The following is a 27681-nucleotide window of genomic DNA, read 5'->3' on the forward strand; positions in this document are numbered from 1 at the left end:
ATGGAGATGCACTGTGGAGCACCCAGCATGGTAAGAAGTGTCTGAGAAGAATGTAGTTGTGGACTTACCTGTTTTTCTAACTCACCTCATGGCTTGTCTTCAGCAACCTGGAAAAGGTTTGGAAATGACTTTCAAGGTCTTACACTTTAAAACAATAAGTATAGAGAGGAACCAAATACAAAGTTGGGCATGAGTCCCATGGGAAGAAGACATGTTATAAGCTGAGCATTTCACGTAAGTATTTGATATCAACAAGATTTTAAGTGTTGAGCCAGGTGTGGTGGAGAACTCCTGTAATCCCAGTGGCCTGGGAGGCTGAGGCAGGAGGATCACAAGTTCAAAGCCAGCCTCAACAAAAGCGAGGCAATAAGCAACTCAGTGAGACCTTGCCTCTAAATAAAAAACAAAATAGGGCTGGGGATGTGGCTCAGTGGTCGAATGCCCCTAAGTTCAAACCCCAGTATCTGCCCCTTCAAAAAAGTTAATACAAAAAATAAAGAATTGAAAATTGTTAAAATAATATGTATATGACAGGTGTACAGTAAGAGTCCAGTCAAGAGATAAAAAACAGACAGCAAATGGAACTAGGAAAATTTAATATAACGAATTGTTGACTACAACAAGAAGTTAGAGTCATAGGGAGTTAGTTGCCTAGTATAATAATCTGCTAGAGCAATGACCTCACAAAATACCGTAGATTTGAGGGCTTAAACAATAGAAGTTTATTTTGATTTAAATAATTCTGGAAGCTAGCAGACAAGATCAAAGTATTGGAAGGGTTTCCTTATTCTGGGGCCCTCTCTACCTCTACATATCTTTCTTACCCATGAGTTCACATAATCTTCTCTCTGTGTCTTCCTGTCTTTTTCTTTCCTTGTGTGTCTTGATCTAAATTTCTTCTTAAAGATTAGGCTCCACACTTAAAAACTTATTTTAACTTAATTAACACTTTAAAGATTTTCTCTCCAAAGAGTCATATTTTAAAATACTGGGGTTAACTATGGAAATCAGTATGGACGTTCCTCAAAAGATTAGACATGGAAACACTGTATGACTAAAGTATACTACTTCTCAGTATTTACCCTGAAAAGTTAAAGGCATCTTATTACAATGACACATGCATGCACATGTTTATAGAAGCAAAATTCACAATAATCAAACTATAGAACCAGCCTAAGTGTCCATCAACAAAAGAGTGAATTTTACTTAGCCATAAAGAAAACTGAAATCATGGCTTTTGCAGAAAAGTGAATAGACCATCATGTTAAGTGAAATAAGTCAAACACAGAAGATCAAGGGTCCTATGTTTTCTCTCATATGCAGAAGCTCGAGAGAAAAAAGGAAAACAAAGATGAGGATGGATCTTGAAAATCAAAGAGAGATCAGTATAGGAAAAGAACCAAAGTGTGGGGAGGACTGAGGGAGGAAAGGGGAGTCTGGGGATCCATATTGGGAGCCAAATTATATTGTTATATTGAATACATGCACAAATGTGTAACCACAAATCCCATCAATATGTACAACTACAATTTTTAAAAAGTGAGGAAAAAAAAGAAACACTGGGGTCAGGATTTCCACCTGTTCTGTTCTTTTAGGAAAGAATTCAGCCCATAACAGCTAATAATAGCAGATATGGGTTGCAGCTACCACCCCTAGAGAAGAGGTAGATTACTCAAGGAAGATAGGTCACCAGGTTCTGGGAAACCTCTCTTTCCTTTTGCCACCATTTTATTGTTGAATGCCCCCTAAGGGCCATGTGTTTAAAGGCTTAGACCCCACGTGGCCATATTGGGAGTTGCAGTGGACCTTTAAGAAGTAAGGCATAGGGGGAGGTCCTTAGGTCTTTGGTGTGTGCCCTCAAAGGGAGTTAAGGTACCCCATTCTCTCAGTCTCTCATTGCTTCCTGGCTTGATACATGAGCATATGCTCCAACATGGGCTCTTGTTTTGAAGTGTCATCTTTGCCAGAGGCCCAAACCATATTAAACCTCTTTTTTTTTTTTTTTTTTTTACTTCAAAAGTGGCCTGCGTCATGTATTTCATTAGTGTGATGCAAAGCTGACTCAAACCTCTCCTCAGGTCTATGATCCAGACTTTGCAGAGATTGTGTTGTGACTTATTGGAAGGTGAAATTTGCTGAGGCTATGAAACTGTCTATGAGGAGTTACTGGTCTGGCAGAGAGCATTCTGGGGGAAGTTTCCCTTGGGAAGATGCCATGTGCTGCTGGTCCAAGGAAATTGCTATGTGCTTTTGGCCACTGAGAGGTGTTGCTACTACAAAAACCATGTGTGCTGCTGGATCCAGACAGAATCTGCAAGTATGGCAGGAGGCTGCCCAGAGGGACACATTGGATTCAGGATGAGAACCTTCTTTTTAGCATCTCCCCAGTGTCCTTCATTAACATTATGTTGGCTGTCCAAAGAGAAATATTTCAGGGTCTAACTTAATTCTCACAGGCAACAAAGGTCAATTTTATGTGGAAAGGTAGTAAATTAATAGCTGGCACAGCGGGTATGTCCAACATATTTACCACTAGTGTCACTGAGAGAAATTGGCAATAAATGGTACAGAAGATACAGTAAGAGGAGATGCTTATATCCTGAACCTGACAGGGAGAGTCCCTCAGGATCACCAACAAGCTGTGCGTTATTTACCTATGTACTGCGTTGAATGAAAACTTTTGTATACAGAAGAATTCTATAAAATTGAATAGGTTATTATTTAAGAAAAGCACTAGTTGTATTTGCAAGGCATGCAAAAATGTGGTTGAGGAAGTGGTAGATAGGTTCTCAGACTTTGTAAGTCTTGCCTTGGGCAAGACCCTGACATTGGGGTCTTCAAGGTAGTGTGTCTGTATGGTATTAAGGGATACCAGGTTGCAAACACCAAGCTAAATCCAGTTACTGAATGTCTCTTTTTCCCTTTCTTGAAATTGTTGCAATGAATATCCCTCAGTAAAGTGATATATTTCTATTTCTAGCTCTAACTAAATTTAATGACTGTATTACTATGAGCAAGTTTCCGATTATGTTTGGGTACGTAAACCCCTTTCTCCACTCTATTTCTGTTACCTAGAACATTATTTAGTAGATGATTAATACATATTTGCTGATCAAAATACTTATCAAGTCATGGTTGATGAAAGGAGATATATAGAAAACTCTAAAATTTTGCTTATTACTCAATTCAATTATAATGTTAAGTAGATACTAGATACTAATAGATTTTTGGGAGGGGTTAGATTCTCATGTTACTTTATCAATTATATGAATGTGTTTACAACTCCATTGAATATTAGAATAGAAAAATTTCCATAGACACAGAAGACTTTGAGTTATCATAGAATCCTTTGATCAATTCTAAACAAATACATTTGAAAATGTCATTGAAATAGATAGCTTTCTAGGAAACTATAAGTCACCAAACTTGATAATAGCAAAGATATGAAATATAAACAGATTGATTTTCTTAGAATAGAGAAAGTTGTCTAAGAGTTACTTAGTAAGAAATACCAAGCCAAGAGTTTTTTTCTAATAACTTTATTTTTTTATGTGGTGCTCAGGATCAAACCCAGTGTTTCACACTTGTGAGGCAAGTGCTTTACCACTGAGACACAACCCTATCCCAAGCTCAGAGATCTTTACAGATATTTCTGGACCTCTTAATGTTATTCTAGCTCTTCCAATGCATAGAGAAGGAAAGCTTTCAAATATTCTCTGTGACACCAGAAAACAGTTATACCAAAATGATGGAAAGAAAACTGAAAAATGTGATTTTTGAATATCAATGTGAATACTAACAATTAGTTAATGGCCTCCATTAATATAGAAAACAATATATGGTCTGGGGTTGTGGCTAGTGACAGAGTGCTTGCCTTGCACACGTGAAGCACTGGGTTTGATCCTCAGCACACACACACAAAAATAAATAAACAAAATAAAGATATTGTGATCATGTATAATTTAAAAAAAATTTTAAAAACCCCAAAATATATTAGGCATAATTTCTGTTCATTCCTACACATAGGAATGAACAAATGGTTCAATATTAAGAAATATATTGATTTAAAACATATATTAATAGTTAAAGTAGTGTGTCTGTAAGGTATTAAGGGATAAATAATTGTGATATAATTGAATATCCACTCCTAATAAAAGAAAAACAAGTAAATAATAATAACAGCAAGTTGCATTAATTCCCATTTAAAACAAAGGAACATAAAGTTAATCAGTTACCCAAGGTTATATAACTAATAAAGCTAGAACTTTGAACCTAGATATCTTTTTGCCCAGAGATGACTTAAGCCTACATCCTTACACACAGCCTCAGTGCTCCCTAGCCTTCTTTGGGTGCTGTGCATATAGAAAAGGAAAATATTTTCATGAAATACTGGGAAATTAATCAGGCTGCTTGCAGAGGCAGCTGGCTTAGCTAAGTCTTGGGCGACCTCAAGCCCATAGCTAAGCTGCCCCAGGGGCCACAGGGACCAATTTTGGGCACCTCTTAGCTTGTGAAGGCTTGCTTAGTGCACACTGACTCTAGAGGATAGCAAAGTGTACAGATAGGCTCAGAATAACACAGAATTACATGTGAATTTCCAAATCAGTGGGAAATAAAATAGACTATTAGTTTGGTATTAGATCAACTTTATTTTCATTTAGGGAAAAATAATATAGATGAATCTCTACCAATCTTTAAATTGTAAAAATAAGTGTTTCAAAAAGAAGAAAATATTCAAGAAAAACATGTGCTTTTAAAAATCAATAATTTGGGAATAAGGAAGAATTTTCTAACCAAGATATAAAAACATAAAGGCAGAAAAAATACTGATAAGTAGCTATATATCAAAGAAAAGAGAAGCTTTCTGAATAGCAACAAATACTCTAAATAGAGTCAAAAGACCACTGGAAAAATTACAATATATATACATACACATATATGTATATAATTATATGTAAACATATATATTTATATGTATATAAACCACTCCAGGAAAATACTAATTTTCTTAACATAGAAGAACTTTTACAAGTCAACAAGAAATAGTCATGCTACAAAAATAAAAAGCCAATAATATAGACATTTCACAGAGAAATAAATGTACCTGACTGTATACTCAACTTTATTCACAATTAAAGAAATGCATATTGAAATTAAAAAAAAACAAGAGAAGTATAATTTTTTACATATCAGATTGTTGAAAAGTTCAGATTAAAAAGTTGACTAATACAAGAATGTTACTGAGGATACAGGGATACAGTGTACTTTCCCTGTATGAGTACAAAATGGTACAAAGTACATTGTGGAGGGCAATTTAGCAATAACCACCCACATAGCTTCTTATCTAGGAATTTCAGGAATTCATCCAATGGGTGTGCATCCATATAATCAAAGAGATATGTGTGCAAAATATTACAGCATCATTTGTAATGAGAAAAAATAAACACCCTAAGTGTCCAGCAATAGGAGATAATATATATGGCTTTTAAGAATCATATAATAAAGATAGCTTAGTGTTAAAAAATACAGAACAAGTCATATCTATACATTTGTATAAAGCAAAGGAACAAGCTAAATAGCTATTAAAACACATATACATATGCAACTGCATACGACTTATGGAAACATAAGAAACTCTTAATAGAGGCAATTTTGAGATATAACTGGCCAAGGGTCTGTAATGGGAAGGAGCTCCCTATTATTCCATTTTAAGGTCCCTCGCCACCACTCTGCATGTACTATTTCATTTTTTTAAAAAAAATAACAACAAATTACTCTTTATAATACTGATCATTTTAGGAAGTCTGGAGGGGTAAATCATCTTGCTGACCTTTTCTAGAATGGCCGCTTCTCAAATAAAGCATTCCATTAAGTATCTCAAAGACTCATTTATATCTTTGTGGTTTTATCCAGGTTGTTATGGCTTCTGTTCTACTTAACCAAGGATGCATTTGTGAGACTCAGAAACAGACTCTAGTACTAGAGCAGACTCCATGCCCCAAACATGTTTCCCCTCAGAGTTGCAAAATAAGCTCACTTCTGGTATGGATCTGCAGAGGAAGATTTACCATAAATGGAGGGTGAGTACAAGTGCTAACGAGGCCAGAAAGAGAGAGGTGAAGAAAGTCTACATTTGGTGTCTTTATCTGATCCTTTGCTGTCAGCCCAATGGGTCCCATTTCCAGGACCTAGGCAGGGATTGGCCATTGGATTGCAGATGCTGGGCCATCCTTACTAAGGAGAATTTAAATCTGGAATGGCATGGTAAGAGGAGTAATGGGTGTACTTCTGGGAATATGAGTACATAGTGAGATAGTCACATCCCATGGTGTGACAAAGAATGAACTGAGATGGAGAGGGACATGAGCATTCTGAAAAAGCAAAATGTATCTTAAAACAGCTGTTCCTGGGCAAGTCCTTTTGCTATTGAAGCCTCTTATGTAGAATATAGGCATGTAAAACAATGAGTCAACCATTTAGTCTGAGTAAGTGGCAGTTTAGATAGTGTCATTCTTTCTGCTTTCTGACATTTACCCAAGTGCAAGCAGCACAAACATACCCTACCTAATAAGTGTCTTCCCTGTTAAGTTTTCTTCAGGTAGAGTATTTCCTCCTCCTTTTAAAAATCAAATAATTGGTTTATTCATTTTCCTGTTTCATAGATATTGATTTATTATTCAGCTATGTGCCCCATAACCACTCTCCATCCTGAGGACATTATTTGGAGCTGGGTCACACCTTGGGTTTGGAGTCTGAAATTGTAGGTGCCTCCCCCCTTCACTTTGTGACTTAATTTAGGTGTTACATGACTCAGATAGAACTGGTTTCCTTTGGGCTACTACAGCAGGTGGCTACAGGTAGCATTGATTTGCAGGCTGGAGGTCAAATTATGCTGATAACAGCAATTGGATCCCAAGAGAGTGTTGGTAGTTGGCTGGTAGCTACAGTGGGGTAGAGAAGAGTTATTGCTAATGGAGGAGTTACTTGTAGGTCACAGACAAAAAGGAAGGCCTGTGTAGTCAGTGTTTGCTGCTGCAAAGAAAAGGTGAGGTAGTCATCATGGCCAGAGAAGACAGCTGCCATCAGTACCATGGTGATGATTTTGGAAGAGTGTCTTTTCTCAATGAGGACAACAATGGATGTGACCAGGAAGAGTTTAGAGGAGATCTTTCCTCTAAACTAGTTGCAAGTTGATGAACTATATCTTGGTGTGCAGGTCACGCATGCTGACAACAAAGAAAAAAGCAACAAGGGCATCTCGATTACTCTTAGGGAGGTGAAACTGATTACTGTTGCCAGACACTGAAGCAATGAGAATCAATAGGCACCATTACTCAGAAAAAGGGAAATTTTATTGTATATGCACAAAAAAATTGGTGTAGGGTATTGGATTTTGCCTCAGCCTGGGCTGGAATCCTTGGGGGTGCAAGGGGTTTGCTGGCTTGGTCAGTTTTCCAGGACTTGCCAGTGTGACAGTAGTGGCCAGTATCTGCCTTGGAAGGAGGAGGTCCCAGGAAAAGGAAGATTTTTGGTTTTAAACATCCAAACTTTATAGAATGTGTGTTTGTGTGTGTGTGTGTGTGTGTGCGTGTGTGCGTGTGTGCGTGTAGTTTTCTCTTATTTGCACAAATAACATTATAATATTATTTAAAATGCTTAAACATAGCTTCCTGATCACTAAGTAATTTAGTTAACAATTGCTTTGAAAGTAGTAATATAAAGTTTGCATACTATAGTATAAACTTTATATTTGAGCAACTAGCAAACTGTAATAAATACATTTGTTAAATTTTATCATGTGTTCTTTCTTTATTCTGAGATGATGATAATTTTTCCTCTTTTGTTAATGTGGTGAAACCCATTCACTGATTGGTTTTCTGAAGTTGACCTAATTATGCATTTTGAGGATAAACCTTCTTAATTATGGTCATCTTTGTTCTATTTGGTGGGTATCATTGGCTAGTACTTTGTAGAGGCTTTTTAAATTCTGTGTTCATAAAAAAATATTAGCCTTCAATTTTCATTTTTAAAAAATGTGTTTTTGGGTTTTGGTATCAGGCCTCATAAAACAAATTGGTGGCCTGCAAGGTAGGCGAACCGGCGACCCACGGGCAGGTCAGGCCCAGCAACCTGCCGAGTGTCAGAGCTGCCACACGCGCCTGCAGGGAACGCGGACCTGCGACCCACCAGCAGGACAGGTCCAGCGGCCTGCTGAGGGGCAGGCCCGTCCTCTCCCCCAGTGCCTGCAAGGTAGGCGGGACTGTGACCACCGGCAGATCAGGCCCAGTGGCCTGCTGAGGGGCGGAGCCGGCCCCTCCCCCAGAGCCTGCAATGTAGGCGAACCTGCAACCCACAGGCAGGTCAGACCCAGCAGCCTGCCGAGTGACAGAGCTACCACACGTGCCTGCAGGGAATGCGGACCTGCGACCCACCGGCAGATCAGGCCCAGCGGCCTGCTGAGGGGCGGAGCCACCCCCTCCCCCCGCACCTGCAAGGCGGACCTGCGACCCATCTGGAGGTTAGGCCCAGCAACCTGCGGAGTGACAGAGGTGCCCCTCGCGCCTGCTGAGTAGGCGGACCTTCGACCGGCCAGCAGAGCAGACCTAGGGCCCGCCAGCTTGGTAGAAGGATCACACCACTTGGAGGAGGATCACAGCCACTACCTGCCCTGCAAGGGAAACTTTTCAACTATACAAGAGCAATATAAATAAATAGAGGGAAAATTTCAAAAACACAACAGTTTCACCAAGCAGAAAGAAACGCCACCAGTATGAAAAGACAAGGAAAGAAAGGACCACAGGCAATGCAGGTCAACTCAACTTTAGAAGAGGTAATAGCTGCAACAGATGGAATGTCAGATAGAGAGGTCAGGTTATACATGCTTCAGATGATCTGGAGTCTCAAGGAAGACATGAGACAGCAAAATCAGACAATGAAAGATCACATTGACAAGGAACTACATAAACAAATCCAGGAAGTAAAAGATCAATTTCACAGGGAGATAGAAGAAATAAAAAACAAACAAATAGAAATCCTAGAAATGCAGGAAGCAATAAACCAACTTAAAAACTCAATTGAGAATACTACCAGCAGAGCGGATCACTTAGAAGATAGAACATCAGACAATGAAGACAGAGTATTTCAACTTGAAAAGAACATAGACAGCTCAGCAAGTCTGCTAAGAAACCATGAGCAGAACATCCAAGAAATATGGGATAATATCAAAAGACCAAACTTAAGAGTCATTGGGATACAGGAAGGCACAGAGCTCTAAACCAAAGGAATAAACAATCTATTCAGTGAAATAATACGAGAAAACTTCCCAGACTTGAAGAATGAGACAGAATCCCAAATCCTAGAAGCCTACAGGACACCGAATGTGCAAAATCATAAGAGATCCACACCTAGACACATTATAATGAAGATGTCCAACATACAGAATAAGGAGAGAATTTTAAAAGCTACAAGAGAAAGGAAGCAGATTACATTTAGGGGTAAACCAATCAGGATAACAGCTGATCTCTCAACACAGACTCTAAAAGCTAGAAGATCCTGGAATAACATATTTCAAACGCTAAAAGAAAATGTGTTCCAACCAAGAATCGTGTATCCGGCGAAATTAAGCTTCAGGATGGAAGATGAAATTAAAACAGTCCATGATAAACAAGAGTTAAAAGAATTTGCAGCTAGAAAACCATCTCTTCAAAAAATCCTTGGCAAAACACTACAGGAAGAGGAAATGGAAAACAACAATGAAAACCAACAGTGGGAGGTAGGACAGTAAAGGGGGAAAAATAATCAAAGAGGAAAACAAATCAGGTTTAGCAGCATTAATAAACAAATATGGCTGGAAGAACAAACCATATCTCAATAATAACCCTAAATGTTAATGGCTTAAACTCACCAATTAAGAGACACAGGCTAATTGAATGGATCACAAAACAAGACCCAACAATATGCTGCCTACAGGAGACACATTTGATAGGAAAAGATATACATAGACTGAAGGTGAAAGGTTGGGAAAAATCATATCACTCATATGGATTGCGGAAACAAGCAGGAGTGTCCATACTCATATCAAATAAAATAGATTTCAAACCAAAGTTAATCAAAAGGGATAAAGAGGGACACTACATACTGCTCAAGGGAACCATACACCAACAAGATATAACAATCATAAATATATATGCCCCAAACAACGGTGCTGCTATATTCATCAAGCAAACTCTTCTCAAGTTCAAGAGTCTAATAGACCACCATACAATAATCATGGGAGACTTCAACACACCTCTCTCACCACTGGACAGATCTTCCAAACAAAAGTTGAATAAGGAAACTATAGAACTCAATAACACAATTAACAACCTAGACTTAATTGACATATATAGAATATACCACCCAACATCAAGCAGCTACACTTTTTTCTCAGCGGCACATGGATCCTTCTCAAAAATAGATCATATATTATGTCACAGGGCAACTCTTAGACAATATAAAGGAGCAGAGATAATACCATGCATCTTATCTGATCATAATGGCATGAAACTGAAAATCAACGATAAAAGAAGGAAGGAAAAATCATGTATCACTTGGAGAATGAACAATAGGTTACTGAATGATCAATGGGTTTTAGAAGACATCAAGGAGGAAATTAAAAAATTCTTAAAGAGTTAAATGAAAACACAGACACAACATATCGGAATCTATGGGACACATTGAAAGCAGTTCTAAGAGGAAAATTCATTGCTTGGAGTTCATTCCTTAAAAAAAGAAAAAAACCAACAAATAAATGATCTCATACTTCATCTCAAAATCCTGGAAAAAGAAGAGCAAAACAACAGCAAAAGAAGTAGAAGGCAAGAAATAATTAAAATCAGAGCTGAAATTAATGAAATCGAAACAAAAGAAACAATTGAAAAAATTGACAAAATGAAAAGTTGGTTCTTTGAAAAAATAAATAAAATTGACAGACCCTTAGCCATGCTAGCGAAGAGAAGAAGAGAGAGAACTCAAATTACTAGCATACGGGATGAAAAAGGCAAGATCATAACAGACACTTCAGAAATACAGAAGATAATCAGAAATTATTTTGAATCCTTATACTCCAATAAAATAGAAGATAGTGAAGGCATCGATAAATTTCTTAAGTCATATAATCTGCCCAGATTGAGTCAGGAGGATATAGACAACCTAAACAGACCAATATCAATTGAGGAAATAGAAGAAACCATCAAAAGATTACCATCTAAGAAAAGCCCAGGACCAGATGGGTATACAGCAGAGTTTTACAAAACCTTTAAAGAGCAACTAATACCAATACTTTTCAAGCTATTTCAGGAAATAGAAAAAGAGGGAGAACTTCCAAATTCATTCTATGAGGCCAACATCACCCTGATTCCGAAACCAGACAAAGACACTTCAAAGAAAGAAAACTACAGACCAATATCTCTAATGAACCTAGATGCAAAAATCCTCAATAAAATTCTGGCGAATCGGATACAAAAACATATCAAAAAAATTGTGCACCATGATCAAGTAGGATTCATCCCTGGTATGCAAGGCTGGTTCAATATACGGAAATCAATAAATGTTATTCACCACATCAATAGAACCACATGATCATCTCGATAGATGCGGAAAAAGTATTCGACAAAGTACAGCATCCCTTTATGTTCAAAACTCTCGAAAAACTAGGGATAACAGGAACATACCTCAACATTGTAAAAGCAATTTATGCTAAGCCTCAGGCTAGCATCATTCTGAATGGAGAAAAATTGAAGGCATTCCCTCTAAAATCTGGAACAAGACAGGGATGCCCTCTCTCACCACTTCTGTTTAACATAGTTCTCAAAACACTGGCCAGAGCAATTAGACAGACGAAAGAAATTAAAGGCAAAAAAAATAGGAAAAGAAGAACTTAAATTATCACTATTTGCAGATGACATGATTCTATACCTAGCAGACCCAAAAGGGTCTACAAAGGAACTATTAGAGCTAATAAATGAATTCAGCAAAGTGGCAGGTTATAAAATCAACACGCATAAATCAAAGGCATTCCTGTATATCAGCGACAAATCCTCTGAAATGGAAACGAGGACAACCACTCCGTTCACAATATCCTCAAAAAGAATAAAATACTTGGGAATCAACCTAACGAAAGAGGTGAAAGACTTATACAATGAAAACTACAGAACCCTAAAGAGAGAAATTGAAGAAGACCTTAGAAGATGGAAAAATATACCCTGTTCATGGATAGGCAGAACTAACATCATCAAAATGGCGATATTACCAAAAGTTCTCTATAGGTTTAATGCAATGCCAATCAAAATCCCAACGGCATTTCTTGTATAAATAGAGAAAGCAATCATGAAATTCATATGGAAGAATAAAAGACCCAGAATAGCAAAAACAATACTAAGCAGGAAGTGTGAATCAGGTGATATAGCGATTCCAGATTTCAAACTATACTACAGAGCAATAGTAACAAAAACAGCATGGTACTGGTACCAAAACAGGTGGGTGGACCAATGGTACAGAATAGAGGACACAGAAACCAACCCACAAAACTACAACTTTCTTATATTTGATAAAGGGGCTAAAAGCATGCAATGGAGGAAGGATAGCATCTTTAACAAATGGTGCTGGGAAAACTGGAAATCCATATGCAACAAAATGAAACTGAATCCCTTTCTCTCACCATGCACAAAAGTTAACTCAAAATGGATCAAGGAGCTTGATATCAAATCAGAGACACGGCATCTGATAGAAGAGAAAGTTGGCTACGACCTACATGCTGTGGGGTCGGGCTCCAAATTCCTCAATAGGACACCCATAGCACAAGAGTTAACATCTAGAATTAACAAATGGGACTTACTCAAACTAAAAAGTTTTTTCCCAGCAAAAGAAACAATAAGAGAGGTAAATATGGAGCCTACATCAAGGGAACAAATCTTTACTCCTCACACTTCAGATAGAGCCCTAATATCCAGAGTATATAAAGAACTCAGAAAATTAGACAATAAGATAACAAATAACCCAATCAACAAATGGGCCAACAACTTGAACAGACACTTCTCAGAGGAGGACATACAATCAATCAACAAGTACATGAAAAAATGCTCACCATCTCTAGCAGTCAGAGAAATGCAAATCAAAACCATCCTAAGATACCATCTCACTCCAGTAAGATTCACAGCCATTATGAAGTCAAACAACAATAAGTGCTGGCGAGGATGTGGGGAAAAGGGTACACTTGTACATTGTTGGTGGGACTGCAAATTGGTGCAGCCAATTTGGAAAGCAGTATGGAGATTTCTTGGAAATCTGGGAATGGAACCACCATTTGACCCAGCTATCCCCCTTCTCAGTCTATTCCCTAAAGACCTAAAAAGAGCATGCTACAGGGACACTGCTACATCGATGTTCATAGCAGCACAATTCACAATAGCAAGACTGTGGAACCAACCTAGATGCCCTTCAATAGACGAATGGATAAAAAAATGTGGCATTTATACACAATGGAGTATTACTCTGCATTAAGAAATGACAAAATCATAGAATTTGGAGGGAAATGGATGGCATTAGAGCAGATTATGCTAAGTGAAGCTAGCCAAGCCCTAAAAAACAAATGCCAAATGTCTTCTTTGATATAAGGAGAGTAACTAAGAACAGACTAGGGAAGAAGAGCACAAGAAGAAGACCAACATTAAACAAGGAGGAGAGGTGGGAGGGAAAGGGAGAGAGAAGGGAAATTGCATGGAAATGGAAGGAGACCCTCAGGGTTATACAAAATTACATACAAGAGGAAGTGAGGGGAAAGGGAAAAATAATACAAGGGGGAGGAATGAATTACAGTAGTGGGGGTAGAGAGAGAAGAGGGGAGGGGAGGGGAGGGGGGATAGTAGAGGATAGGAAAGGCAGCAGAATACAACAGACATGAGTATATCAATATGTAAATCAATGGAAGTGTAACTGATGTGATTCTGCAAGCTGTATACGGGGTAAAATGGGAGTTCATAACCCACTTGAATCAAAATGTGAAATATGATATATCAAGAACTATGTAATGTTTTGAACAACCAACAATAAAAAAAATAAAACAAATTGGTAAAATTTCACTTCTGTTTTATGTAAGATTGGTATTCTTTCTTCTTTGAATATATGAAAGAATTCACTGTGAAACCATCTGAATCTAGAAGGGTTTTTTTGGGCTTATGTGGGAAAGTTTTAAATTAAAGAATTATTTTTTAAGAGTTGTTTCCATCTTTTTCTATTCTATGAGGTTCTATAAGAATTATAGAGAAAAATGTCTAAATTTTGTAACCACTTTAGAAGAACTAAAATTTTAGCCAAACTGACATACCAAATTAGGCCTTTTCTACTAGAACAAGTAGGAATAAATGAAATTAATTTTGTACTTCCAGGGGCCATTTTCCCTAGTCATAGGTGAGAAGACTGTTTTTAGAAGAGAATTTTTGAGACAAGCAGAGTCCACATATGGAGGGGAAAGAAATCTGATTATATTGTTTGGACCAACAAGCCATTTGATGTCTATAACTAGTTTTATCCCCCGAGTTTTGTAGAACACAGCCAAAAGGTCTTTTTTAAAGTTATATTTTGCTTTAAAGATGGAGGAGTAGAGACAGGCTGCATTCATAGTTGCTCCATGACTTGGGATTCAAGCATCAGAGTACTGCTTCTCAGCAAGATGAGTGAAGGAGTGATTTCACTAAAATTCAATAGTGCAGACAGAGTATCTTAGCGACTCAGACATCTGGGTATATTGAACAAAGAAAAAGAGAACACTGGAGCTGAGCTGATTGTGGCAGTGGCAGTGGTGGTGGTTCACCACAGAGGTGGGGAGAACACACAGAGAAATACAATGGATAGGTTTGCTATGGGAAAAACCTGAGATCATAAACATGGCCTGAACTTAACCGATTCAGAGACTGCTCTGTGAACTAGTGTTTGAAAACTGCTCTGTTTCTTGAGGGGACTGGAGAGCTGAGGTGGAGTCATTTGAGGGACCTCTCTGCAGCTGCTGCTGGGGAGCTGGGAGATCAGAACAAACATTGCCAAGATATCCTGGCAAGTACCTGCCATGTGGCCTAATGTGTACTTAGCAGAATGTGAGTGAAACTGGCACAGAGAAGATTGTATCCAGAGGAATTCAAGTTGGAAAAGCAAATTTGAGCCTAACTCACTTCTCCTTTGAGTCTGGCAGCTCATGTGACTAGCTGAAGCAGGTTGGAAATCTGAATAGCTGGGTGTGAAAACTCTCAGGGACTAAGTCTGGGAGGGCTGCTGGGCAACAGAGTTTGTGGAGGATTGACTTCCTTGCCCCATGAGTAGAATTTTGGGGAGGCTTCTGAGATTGGCATCTGCAAGGCCCTAATTTCACCAGAGCAAACACCACCCAAAAAGCCCCTGAGGCCTGATTAGACCTAAGCCCCACCTGCTTGAACTCAACTCATAGAACTCTGCAGAAGCTTCACCCTGGGAGTGCATGGATTGCTCTATGCAGACAGAACTCCAACTGACAGTACATTTCACTCCATTCTACCTCATAGTGGTGAGAAAGGAAGCTGAGTTATTTCAACCAGTGTCAATCTTAGGCCACTCCAATTGGCAGCTTGGTGAGCAACACAAAAATAGGGAAGGAGTTTACAACCCCCAGTCTTATCACTCAGTATATAACCCAAGAAGAAATGGAAAGAAAGACAGTTAATCATAGATAGGGACCATCCATTCTCATAGACTATTTTGACCACTTCAGTAGAGAGGATTGCTTCATTTTTCATTAAGAATTGGCCCCCGCTCCTTGGTGTGTGTGTTCTTGCTATGCTGATTAGTTCTTGTATGTGTATACACATACATATTTGTTTCTATTTTCCTCATTTTTAGCATTTTTAATGTAGTTGTTTTAACCAAGTAATTCTACGCTAAAGAAGCAATGCTGAAGGCATCACAATACCTGGCTTCAAATTATACTACAGAGCTTCAATACCAAAAACTGCATGGTATTGGCATAAAAACAGACACATAGACCAATGGTATGGAATAGAAGATAAAGATAAACTACAGTCATCTGATCCCTGACAAAAGTACCAAAAACAAGCACTGGGAAAAAGAGCGTTTTTAACAAATGGTGCTGGGAGAAACTGGTTGTTCACATATAGAAGAATGAGACTAGACCCTTATCTCTCACCCTGCACAAAAGTCAACTCAAAATGGAAGAAAGACCTAGGAATTAGACCAGAACCTTAAAAAACTCCTAAAAGAAAGTGTAAGGGGCTGGGAATATAGCTCAGATGGTAGAGTACTTGCCTCACATGCACAAGGCCTGGGGTTCAATCCCCAGCACCACATACACACAAAAAAACTTCTAGAAAATGTAAGGTCAACACTACAGCAAATAGGCACAGGCAGTGACTTTCTCAATAAGACCCTAAAAGCTCAGGAAATAATGCCAAGAGTTAGTAAGTGGGATGGCATCAAATTAAAAAGCTTCTGCATAGTAAAGGAAATAATTAGGGCTGTGAAGAAATAACCTATGGAATGGGAAAAAATCTTTGCTAGCTACTTTTTGGACAGAGGGTTAATATCTGGAATATATGAAGAACTCAAAAAACTTAACACTCCAAAACCAAATAACCCTATGAATAAATGGGCAAATGAATTAAATAGATACTTCTCAAAAGAAGAAATACAAATGGCCAATAAACATACAAAAATATGTTCGATATCTTAGCAATTAGGGAAATGCAAATCAAAACTACACTGAGATTTCATCTCATACCAGTCAGAATGACAGTTATCAGGAATACAAACAATACATGCTGGAGGGTCTGTGAAGAAAAAGGACCACTCACACTGTTGATAGGACTATAAATTAATACAACTGCTATGGAAATCAGTATGAAGGTGTCTCCAGATTAGGCGTGGATCACCATTTGAGCCAGCTATATCATTTCTCAGTATTTATCCTGAAGAATTAAAGTCATACTACTAAAATGATACCTGCATCTCCATGTTAACAGCAGCATAATTCACAATAGCCAAACTATGGAACCATCCTAGGTGTCCACCAACAGATGAACAGATCAAGAAAATGTAGTATGTGTACACACACACACACACACACACACACACACACACACCACAGTGGGGTTTACTCAGCCATAAAGAAAGTGAAATTATGTCATTTTCAGGAAAATGAATGGAACTAGAGATTATTATCTTAAGCAAAAAATGCCAGACTCAGAAAGTCAAGGATCCTGTGTTTTCTCTTATATATGGAAGCTAGAGAGGAAAAAGCAAAAGAAAGTTGGGTGGTGGTGGAGGGGATCTCAAACTGCATTCTTGTATTTTCAGCCTCACCATGTGGAATTATGAGCTGTGAGAGTGGTAGAGAGGTACTTCTTCCTTTCCTCATTAGGTAGGAGATGAAGAAAGAGGTGTAGGTGTATAGACAATGTTCAAGAAATACTTTTTGACATAAAATGAACGGAAAGTAAAATGAAATGTGTTGTCCTTATTTCAGAGTCTCTGTGGGGAGCACGTGACTTTGATATCCTGAATGATCAGTTTGAATGTATTTTACCTTTAAAACATTAGAGTGTATGGCAACTAGATTCACCAGAAGTATTTGGTCTTTGAAATTCTATGTATTTTCTCGCCAATATTTGGGGCTGACCCAGTATCTCGTGTTAGGATCACATCATTGTGTAAAATATAATTTCAAGTTACAATATTCTCAACTAGAATATTTTGGGGAAGGTTATTGCAAAATCTGAGAACTACATTATTCTTCTAGATCAGAAGTATCTCAGAGATTGTGTCCTACAAAATAATGAGGAGTGACATAATCAGAGATGTCAATGATTAGTTGTTTCCTAAGAATAAATGAACTGTATATTCATCTGTCTTGGTGAATAAATAGTCAATAGCATTGTACTTCATGACTTTAAGGAATATACTACCCACCCACATTTCTAAACACCAAATGATTTTAAAAAATTATATCAAGGACTCCAATTTAATTAAATCTCAAAAACTTCTGCTCAAAATTTCTTTATAATGTAAGAGTTATAGAAATTCAGTGAATTAATAGTTAAAAATAAAGTTTTAAAAGTAAATCAGTCAGGGATGTTATATTATTCTTCAAATTATCTCAACAGATAATATAAAATTTTTTTGTAAGTACATTTGGTATTTAGTATTTCATTTTTAGAAAATAAAATTTTACGTGAGTATGTATTGGACCATTGTGTTAAAAAGAGCAAAAAGAAATCCATGTGTAACAGACTGAGCATGAAGATGGCTCCATGACATGGATCCTGAAGCAGATCCGTCGCATTACTCATCCTTAAATGTCAATGAAGAGTCTATTTCCAGATAATGACATTTACTGGTTTGGAAACTATTTTCACCTTAATATTTTTAAAAAAGAATATTACTTTTGCTAAAAGTCTCTTAGGGGTCTGATGACATTCACTGATTGAATTTGAAAGAATAAGGAGAGATATTCCCTCTCTTGCATTACGCATATGGGTTTTTAAATTAGAAGCTCTGGCTTTAATTCTCAGGCCTGCAAATAACTGGTTGTGTGTGCATGGGGGGAAGTAACTCAACTACTCTGGGTCCAGGACACTAACCTCAGAGGTTAATGTGGGCAGTAGTGATGCTGAGCCTTAGGAATTTATAATAGTGTCTTGAACAAGGTATTTCCTCAATTAGAGGAAAACTCTCAAACAGGGTGGTAGATATTATCAGGTCTGTGTGCAGCTCTGAAGCAGAATGGTTTCTGAGAGAACTCTTCATCTGTCTGATAATAGCCACAATCCCACCACATTTGACTCTTTCTGAAAGATGAAGGTTATTTTAACATGGATATAATATTGGGATTTATTTCAGTAAAAATGAGGATGAGGTAAATATAGAGAGAGACCAAAGAGCGACTGACATATGTCTGTGGAGGAAATTCATGTGTATGTGTGTGTGAGTGTGTGTAGAGGGTTTGGAGGATGTGAAGCAGGCAGGTTATGGCCAGAGAAATCAAGCTTCCTTCCTCCTTATGAAATCAGAGAGCATTTCACATATGGTCAGGATTTGTGTGGTTGTGTTTTTTCTTTACTCAATACACACCCAAAATGGGGATTTCCAGAGACTACTAGAAAGTGAAGCATTCAAGAGATAGCCTTAGTGTCATGAGAGCCGTCACAGTGGACAGGAAAGGGATGAGTAAAGGTGAAGGGAAGGGTGATTGGCCTACTTCTTTTACTGATTAGGACACTGGTATCTATTCTGTGTTTTGAAATCAAGATTGCATATGTAATTCTGTGCTAGTAGGGTTGTCAAGGTATGTGCATAAAGAGAGAAGTTCAAACAGACACTTATTTCTCTACCCAGTATCCTTTCACCCTTCATGGCCTGAAAACTCCTACTTCGTTTGGGGCACTAGTGTGAAAATACATTTTTAGCAGACCTTGCAGGTGGGATGGCTGTGTGATACAGTTCTGACCCATAAGGTGCAAGTGTTTCTGCAGGTATATCTTGGGAAGCTTTTACTTTCATAATAACAAAGGACAATGTTATGGTTTGGATGTGAGGTGTCCCCCCAAAACTCACAATGCAGGAAGGTTCAGAGAAGAAATGATTGCATTGTAATCAATCAGTGAGTTAATCCCTGATGGGATTAATTAAAGTGGTGGGGTGTGGCTGGAGGAAATGGGGATTAAGGGGTGTCTATAGGGTATATATTTCGTATGTAGAGAGTGGAGTCTCTATCTCTCTGCTTCTTGATTACCATGATGTGAGTTGCTTCCCTCTGCCACCCACTCTGCCATGATGTTCAGCCTCATCTTGAGCCATGAGAAATGGAGCCAGCCTTCTATGGACTAAGACCTCTGAAACTGTGAGCCCTCAAATACGTTTTCCTTCCTCTATAGTTTTACAGTCAGATTCTTTAGTCACAGCAGTGAAAAAGCTGACTAAAACAGAAATGAGTGACTCTTATTATCCTTCTTGGGTTTTGTTCTGGCTTTGATGGTGATGTGTGGAGACTTAGCTTTCACCTTGTGATCATCAGGTGTTCAACAGAAGGACTCAGGGACCCATAAGCCTGACTCCATGCAGGCACCATGGAGTACCAGAGCCAAGAATAGTCAACTCCCCTTGGGCTTTTTGTTTTGTGAGAAAAGTAAAATCCTTTTGGCTTAAATGAGTATCAGTTCTCTGACCTTGATTATCAAACACATTTATAACTAACAGTATTGATTAAAAGGTCATGTAGTTACTATTTCTTTTCTTTCTTTCTTTTCTTTAATAAAGAAATTGACTTTTGTTGAGATGCAACTAACATACCATAAATTACCAATTTGAAATGTACAGTGTGTTTTTTGATATATAGTAACAGGACTGTGCAATCATTGAGTCCTAAGCAGCCAATACTTTCTGTTTCTATAGATTTTCATGATTCGTACATTTCATATGAATAGAATAATACAGACTGTGGCTTTTGGTATCCGGCTTTTTTAATTTATGTTTTTTTTAAATTTAATGTTATAGCATGGATTAGTAACTCATTCTTTTTTGTGAATGAATAATATTTTATTGTTAGATTCATCACACTTTATCCATTCATCAGCTATTGACATTTGGGTTATTTCCATTTCTTGGTTGTTATAAATGGTGCTTCTGTGGACATTCATGTGCATTTGTGTGTGTGTGTGTGTGTGTGTGTGTGTATGTAAATATGTGTTCATTTCTCTTTTGCATATAACTAGGAATGGGTTGCTGGATCATAAGATGACATTTTGAGGAGCTGCCTAACTGTTCTCCAAATAAGCTTTCCCATTTAACATTCTTACCAATAATATAGGAGTTTTCAAATTTCTCTCCATCCTCACCAACACTTGCTAGTATTGGGCTTTTTGATGATATCCATCCTAGCAGATATGGGATAGTAGTTTATTGTTTTGATTTGAATTTTTCTAATAATTAATGATGTAGGGCATTTTTTTCATGTAATTAATGCTTATTTGTATATCTTTCTGGAGAAATGTCTATCCAAATCCTTTGCCTATTTTCTTTTTTTTTTTACAAAAGTGTTGAACATTTTATGAAATTTTAAAAGTTTTACATTTGTAATATGGTAAGAAATAGGAGTGCCGCTTCTCATGTTATCCTTTCATATTTAGTTAATGCTGCAGTTTTTATTAAGGAGAAACTGGAAATCCATATGCAACAAAATGAAATTAAATCCCTATCTCTCACCATGCACAAAACTTAACTCAAAATGGATCAAGGATTTAGGAATAAAATCTACGTCTAATAGAAGAAAAAGTAGGCCTATCTCCATTATGTGGGATTAGGCCCCAACTTCCTTAATAAGACTCCTGGTGCAAGAATTAAAATCAATAATCAATAAATGGGATGGACTCAAACTAAAAAGTTTCTTCTTAGCAAAAGAAATAATCTTTGAGGTGAATAGAGAGCTCTTTACCCCTCATACACCAGATACAGCACTAATCTCTAGGGTATATAAAGAACTCAAAAAGCTAAACATCAAAAAAAAAAAAAAAGAAAAGAAACCAAATAACCCAATCAATAAATGAGCCAAGGACCTGAAGAGACACTTCTCAGAACATGATGTACAATCAATCAACAAACACATGAAAAAATGTTCATCATCACTAGCAAATAGAGAAATTCAAATTAAAACCACTCTAAGATTTCATCTGACTCAAGTCAGAATGGCAGTTATTATGCATACAAACAACAATAAGTGTTGTCGAGGATGTGGGTGGAAAGGTATACTCATACACTGCTGGTGGGACTGCAAATTGGCACAGCCAACATGGAAAGCAGTATGGTGATTTCTTGGAAAATTGGGAATGGAATCACCATTTGACCAGCTATCCCTTTCCTTGGTCTATACCCAAAGGACTTAAAAACAGCATACTACAGGGACACAGCCACATCAATGTTTATAGCAGCACAATTCACAATAGCTAAACTGTGGAACCAATCTAGGTGCCCTTCAATAGATGAATGGATAAAAAAAATGTGGCAGATATACACATGGAATATTACTCAGCAATAAAAGAGAATAAAATCATGGCATTTGCAGGTAAATTACTAAGTGGTCACTTCACCCCTATCTGCAGTTCCAGGCAGCCTGGGCTCTGACCAACATTGCTTCAGGGACTTCAGAACATGTCTGAGCTGTTGTGGAGGGCACCATCTCATCCTTGACTGAGCTCCTGTCTTCTGCCCCTGTAACTGTGTGTGAGCAGGCTCTTGGTAACATAGTATGTGATGACCCAGAATTCAGAGATGTCATTATCTCAAGCAATGCATCCCACATCTGCTGGCCCTGGTTTTATCAACCATACCAATCATTTCTGTGGAATGTCACATGGTCCTTGTTCAACCTGTGCTGAAACAAGAGCCCATATTCTTTCAAGAAAACAGTCAAGCAAATGCTGTCCATCCCCTCCTACCTCTTACCACATTGTAATAGGGAGATTTTCTCAGATACCCACTGGGTTGTCCTACTTCACCAATGGCTGCAATGAGCACACCAGAAACAGGAGTTTCTGTCCAGGCTGGTAGAGCTTATCACCACTCAAAACTCAACATCTTGACCCTTTCTCTCCATACCATGGGGAATGTTGTCACAGGTATGGATCACAGACCCAACTGGCCATCAATGCAGGCATGCTGAATGTGTTAATCTACCTCATGAAGCGCCTTGAGCATTCTACCCAAAAGGATGCGACCTGGGCTCTGAGCAAGGTGGCCACTGGGGCCCATCTGCTACAATGTTTGATCAGTTCTCTGGATATAGGTGGTGAGAGGATTGGAAATAAGATGAACACACAAATATAGAGAAAGGGGAACCCAGTGGGAAAGCCAGCCCTGATGAGGCATGACTGTCACCAGAGCAGGCTCACAAGTTTATTATATAGGTTTAAAAATCAAAAAGATTTTTTGTGGGGGCTGGGGATGTGGCTCAAGCGGTAGCGCGCTCACCTAGCATGCGTGCGACCCGGGTTCGATCCTCAGCACCACATACCAACAAAGATGTTGTGTCCGCCGAGAACTAAGAAAAAATAAATATTAAAAATTCTCTCTCTCTCTCTGTCCCTCTCTCTCTCTCACTCTCTAAAAAAAAAAAAAAAAAAAAAAAAAAAAAAAAACATCTTTTGTGAGAAAGCTTCTTCAAGATAAACAAAAAAGAGGTTCAGGAGGGGAGCAGCCCAATTAAAGGTTATCAGCTCATGCTCAAACTCTTCTGCTTCCAGGTAGCTGATGCCTCAAGGCTCTGAGCATGTCCATATCTATTTACCTCTGGGCAGCTAGATTTTGAACCCAGAGTCATAGAATTTTTCCTCTTAACAGGCGCCACCCCAAATGGGCAGTTTTCTTGGCACCTTTGCATCAGAAATTCCCAAGGGGGGCATCCACTGTCCAGGACAGTCCAAAGCAATGATTTATTCACTGCTCCGACACTCATCAGCACATCTGGCAGCTGATGGCTTTTAATCTGCTGCCTCTTCAGTGGCTCTGTTAAAAAATGAGGATTCAAAGTCCAGAAGGAATCTGTCTGGATGGTGGCCGACTTTGCAATGGGGGGCCACTGTAGACCAGTTGTTCCCACTTGTCCACTCTGGAATCTTGGGGCCACAGTTGAATATACTCATTATCCCAATTATGGAAGATTATTCTCATCATCCTCAGTGTCATCTCTTACAGGCTCCTGGTAGAGAAACTGTTTGAGAAGGAAAGCCTGTGTGGTAGAAGAACTCAGAAGGTCAATAGAATTAGGGCTTTACAACTTCACCAGGACCATCAGATTGGCCAGACTGCTCTGAACATCTTTTTTTAAAAAAATATTTATTTTTTTTAGTTGAAGTTGGACATAATACCTTTATTTTACTTATTTATTTTTATGTTGTGCTGAGGATCTAATCCAGAGCCTTACATGTGCTGGGCGAGAACTCTACTGCTGAGCCACAATCCCAGCCTATGTTCTGAAAATCTTTGAGAGACATTTTGGTGAGAAAGAAGATGATGACACAGTTTTCCCATCTACCTTTGCACTAAACCAAAACTGTGAACACATGAAGTACTTAATAAAAAACTGCAGCATTAACTAAATATGAAAGGATAACTTGAGAAGCAGCACTCCTATTTCTTACCATATCACAAATATAAGTTTTTAAAATTTAATAAAATGTTCAACACTTTTTAAATTTATTTTTTTATGTATATATGACAGTGGAATGCATTACAATTCTTATTATACATATAGAGCACAATTTTTCATCTCTCTGGTTGTATATACAGTATATTCACACCAATCCATGTCTTCATACCTGTTTTGGATAATAAAGATCATCTCATTCCACCATCAATAATAAACCCATGCCCCCTCCCTTCCCCTCCAACCCCTCTGCCCTATCTAGAGTTCATCTGTTCCTCCTATGCTCCCGCTCCTTATCCCACTATGAATCAGCCTCCTTGTATCAAAGACAACATTTGGCATTTGTTTTTTTGGGATTGGCTAACTTCACTTAGCATTATCTTCTCTAGAAGAAGATAACTCTGGAAAAGAGTTCTGCTTTGATAGTCAGTCTGAGAGAAGGGCTCCTTTCCTGGAATCACATTTTCCTGGATGCCCAAATGACATGAAAACATAGGACTGGATTGGAGCTATTCACATCTTTGATTATTTCAATCAGTGTGAGGCTGATGCCTTTGGCTGGTTTTTCAGAAGCTCGGTTGGGGGATAAATGAGGGGTATTCCTTCTCTTTAACACTTATTCATCTTCCTTGGCCTTCCAGAGATTCAGACTGATTGCTATCTTCTATTGCCACCTCACAGATACATTTTTGCCTTGATACTTGAATTTTCTTAGTCCCTCTTCTGAGCATCTAAAGTAGGCTGACTGGAAGAAAGAAACCACCTGGCAAGGGACGGCTTTTTGCCCATTTTTTAATTGGGTTGTCTTTTATTATTAAGTTGTAAGAGTAGTAGTGATTTAAGTCAGCAATAGTAGCTTTTTCTAAAACAATATACTTTAAACAAAGTAGAAATGTATGCAATTGTAATTTTAGTATTTTGAATCAGTCACAGGAGGCATTACATTCTTAATAATATATAGGTCTAACAATTGACTAGTATTAGTATATCATTATTAATACACTTAATTCTAAATCTCTTATTAATTTTAACTGGTACAATTCTCAGTTTAACCAACTCTGGACCAAGTAGAATCATATTGCTGGATCTTTCCAGACATGTGTCTGGTGGCTTGTTGTTCTAGCCAGTGCCCCATATGTTTATCTTCTGCCTCAGGATTAATTATTCTCCAAATTAAACTTATCAAGGCCTTTTTCTCTGACTCCCAAGAAAGTCCTTTGAGTATATGACTTTCTCCTTTAGTGACAGTCAGAATTCACTAGAGTAAAACACTAATTTACTCCAAATCCTCAGACTTGCTCATTAACTATCTTCCATAGCAATGCTGTAGGTGTAAGCATTCTCTAGTGATGGCATGATTTTATCTTATCAGGACTTAAGCTTGGGACACAACCTAAGAATATAACAGACAATTTAAAAAATATTTATAATTGCAACAAATTCAGTTCCTGGTCTCCCACTCCTTTATTTCATATACTTCTCTGTGGCTATTTCAGATTTCTGTTTTCCCCCAAATTACTTTCTCACCATCTTCCTATGATTGATTCCATCAAATTTTCCTCCTACCTCTTTGGAGACACAGAAGCTGTCTTACAGGTGTTCCCTTAACTTCCTGTCTCCCCACCCCAAGAGAACTACCTATTTCTGCCTCTACCCATGCTTGGTCCTGAAACCCCCATGGAGGTTTCCTTTCCCATGTGAGACTCAACCCTATGCTTCTTAGTTCCTTCCATCTACCTTTGCATTGACCTTTGCCATCAGTTCTGCCTTTTCCTCTCCTTGTAGACACCTTCCCACTAAACTTGAAAAAATACTCATCTTGTCCCAACTTATAAAAAACAAGACCTTTTGAATCTCCCATGAGCTCTAATTGCAAATCTAGATCCCTGCTTGCTTTGTGAGCTAAAGCGTATGTTTATTTCCTCATCTCCCTTTCACTCCTTCTACCCATTGCATGTTTTCAAATTTTGTTGGAAATGATTATACTGAAGTAAAACTTAAAGACAAATAGTAAATACTGGGGCAAAGAAGATGGAATCATATTCTAGGCAAATAGAATAGTGTGTGTGGAGGCCAGGTGTTGGAACCACAAGTGGTTCAATATATTCACTCTGTAAAATGCAGGAGAAGGAGCATTTAGAGATGAGTCTGTTGAGGTGAGTAGAAACCAAAAAATAAAAGGCCTTGTAATGTGTAGACCTGTATCTTGTGGGCTCTGGCAGCAAACCAAGAGAGATTAAAAAGGGAAGTTACCTCTATGCAGCATGCAGGGTAAGAAGGAGCCAGCCTAATGTGGGTGTAATGAGACAGGAGATGGAGAAGGAGATCCAGGAGAGAGAGGATATTTTCCATGGAACCAGGGTAAAGGCAGTGCAGATAAGGGAAGCAGGCAGATTTGAGAGGCATATAGGAGGTAGATGGGGATAAGACTTTGTTACCCATCAGAGAAGAGCAACACAAAGGTGAGAATGGAGTAAATATGATACAGGGTTATGAAATGGTTGGCTCAGTGCATCATGATGCCTTCTTTGACACAGAGAACAGTAGAAAATAGGCTGTGAAAGAGGTAAAAAGTTCCTGTTAGGACACATGATCTGCTTACAGTTTCTTTGGGATGTTTATATGTTTATGTTGAGTAGATATTTGTGCACATATGGTCCTTATGAGACAGCTATAAGCTAATACTTTGGATGTCTGAAAATGGGAAAGGCTAATGATACCAAAGAAGAATGTGAAGTGAAAAGAAAAGCGCCTATTTCAGAACTCTGAAGAACGTCAGTATTTGAAAATCAAAGCCTGAAAAGGTGACTGACAAGGGACACCCAAAAATGTAGAAGGAAAATAAAATTTCAGCTGTTTTTAGCATCAAATAATTCGGAACAGTCAAAGAACTGAAGTATGTCTATGAGATTTAACCAGAAAGTTTTCAGTGCTTTTAATGAGAATAAATTCAGGGATTTTCTCACACAGCTAGTTAATTGCAGACCTGAGAGCTGAAGCCAGATCTAACTTTAAAACCCATATGTACATAAGAGGGAACCTCTCATTATACTTGACTTTCCAATTCAATCTGCAAATGTCATCAGATCTCCAAGAAATTTTTAATAAAATAGTATTTTTTAATATGAAGATGGCAATAGTTTCCAAACCAGTAGATGTTATTATGTCTGGAAATAGCTTTATTGATGTTTAAGAATGAGTAATGCTACAATTTACTTCAGGATCCATGTCATGGAGCCATCTTAACACTGGAGTCTATTACATATGATTTTTTTTTTTTTTTTTGCTATTTCAAGCACAATGGCCCAAAACAGATTCACATCAACGTCTACAGCACCAGGGAAAAATGGAGAGTAAGGGAGGTCTCCACTGCTAGAGGAGAGGATGTCGTAGCAGAGCCTGAGTGCAGTGAGGAGCAAATCCATGCGCATGTTCAGGGCCTGGTATTTCCTCAGAGAGAACCTTCTTAA

The 27681-nt window shown here is 38.1% G+C and overlaps 1 pseudogene; it reads left to right on the plus strand.

Annotated features, from left to right (window-relative positions):
* On the plus strand, window positions 1–27681 carry LOC110597631 (importin subunit alpha-8-like; annotated as a pseudogene).

This window comes from Ictidomys tridecemlineatus, chromosome 10 (genome assembly GCF_052094955.1).
Source record: "Ictidomys tridecemlineatus isolate mIctTri1 chromosome 10, mIctTri1.hap1, whole genome shotgun sequence".
Classification (NCBI taxonomy): domain Eukaryota; kingdom Metazoa; phylum Chordata; class Mammalia; order Rodentia; family Sciuridae; genus Ictidomys; species Ictidomys tridecemlineatus.